General features: G+C 34.3%; 1 pseudogene; it reads right to left on the bottom strand.

The window, feature by feature from the left end:
• Window positions 1-468: 468 nt before the first annotated feature.
• On the bottom strand, window positions 469-1,780 carry LOC107577747 (integrin alpha-X-like; annotated as a pseudogene).
• Between the last annotated feature and the right edge of the window lie 104 nt (window positions 1,781-1,884).

The following is a 1,884-nucleotide window of genomic DNA, read 5'->3' as shown; positions in this document are numbered from 1 at the left end:
TTTTTTTTTTTTTACCGTGAGCACTGTTTATAATTCACTTTTAACAAGGAATATCACCTAAAAATCAAAAGCAAATCATGTAGCCCTAGCGACTATCATGGAGATTTTCTCCAAATATATTCACAGTAACCATTTAAATAAAATATTAGAATATAATAATATAATGTTAATCAAAGCACATATGAACTTACTGGTAATAATTAATGCAACATGTCTCTAAAGAAAAAAATAATAAATCACGGCACAGTAAACCGAATTTCTGAAAAGTAGATAATTGTATGATCAGCAGATGTAAATTATTTCAGAGTTCAACATTTTATTTTTTCTTAGTTTTCTTTCCCCCACGTCATGCAGCTGCTCATTACTGGAGCAGTTTTTTTGTTGGCTACTCTACATGTTCATATCGATAACCTAATTTATTGATAAATAATATAATAATAAAAGTAATTAATCAATTCTGCATTCATTTTAATTTAGATTTTCCACTTCATCAGCTTCTTGTGATAGATCCTTCCTCTGTTGCTTGGCCTTTCTTTTGAAAAAGCTAGACTATAAAGAAAATGAAAATAAAACATTATAAATTAAATTAACACTATTAGAGAATCATGAAAAGGCTGGCATATTTCACCTTATAGAGGGCAGCTGTGATGAGTGAGATGATCAGCAGTCCTCCAATAACGCCTCCAGTGACCTCCTTTAGGATGCTGGGTTCCTAAAAGACCTCCACCTGAGTGCTTACCTTCACAGGCACCAACACAATAAAGATTTCATACTATTAGAAGCAAAATCTCACAAATTCTGATGCATAGATAGTATAATGTTAAAGTAATGTCACTAAAAGCTGGAGAATTATGATATTAGCTTAAGTGAATTATACACATTACCTCGCAAACTGGCACAGAGCTGAGGGAATCGGAGAAGTAGATATATTTGTCCTCATCATAATCCAGAGATGCTATACTGACCAACTGAAAAGATGCAGACCTCATCTCAATCTATGAAAATAAATGTGTATATTAGAATGGCAGAAATCTCTCATCTAATAAAGATTTCAGGCTCTGTAACTTCAGATACTGTTGTGTAATTTTATTGAAGTATTATGTGAAAATGAAAGTAATCAATATATAAGTTAATATGCTGAATTATGTTAACCCTGGATGTCATAGAACGAATAATAGTCTTTTCATTAGACAGTGAACCTTTCATTACAAAGTACACCTGTGAACTTGAAATAATGTAACAACACGTATAATGGTTTTTTCTTCCATTAGACAATGGACCTTTCAGTAGACAGCAGACGTAAACATGAAATAATATAATATTATCAGGAACAGGTGGATGGATGTGACGCACACATCTCGTATGACCACATTACCAACCAATGGAAGGTGGCAAAACAAAAGCAAGTAGATAAATTTGACACACATCTAGTATGACCACACTACCAACCAATTAGAAAACAAGGCCAAAAGAGTTTGAAACAATTGTGGCAAATCAGGTATCTATAACCAATAAAAAGTAACCGGAACAAAGAAAAAACAGAAAATGACCAAATTTGGAGAGAACAAGGGGTATAATAATATGAGCTGACAAACAAAGACTTTGGAATGATTTGGAATGCTGTGACTGTCTTCCCGGCTTTATTTCTTTGTTAAATAAAGTCTTATTTTGACATCTGGAACTCTGCTCCTCCACTTCATTGGCCGCACCCAAGAAAAATCCACAACAGATTGGCGTCACGAACAGGATTGGCTTGGAGTCCAACGTCTGTGAGGACCATCGTGGGTGGGGTACCTGGAGGACCATACAAACAGATCTCTAAAAGGGGCCCCGAAAAAAGAAAAAACGAGGTAGGCAATATTTTGCTTAAATTGGAAATAAGAC

Source organism: Sinocyclocheilus grahami, unplaced genomic scaffold (assembly GCF_001515645.1).
Source record: "Sinocyclocheilus grahami isolate Dianchi unplaced genomic scaffold, SAMN03320097.WGS_v1.1 scaffold7059.1, whole genome shotgun sequence".
Taxonomy (NCBI): domain Eukaryota; kingdom Metazoa; phylum Chordata; class Actinopteri; order Cypriniformes; family Cyprinidae; genus Sinocyclocheilus; species Sinocyclocheilus grahami.
Note: the sequence above shows the minus strand (reverse complement) of the source record. Positions and strands in the feature narration are given on the sequence as shown.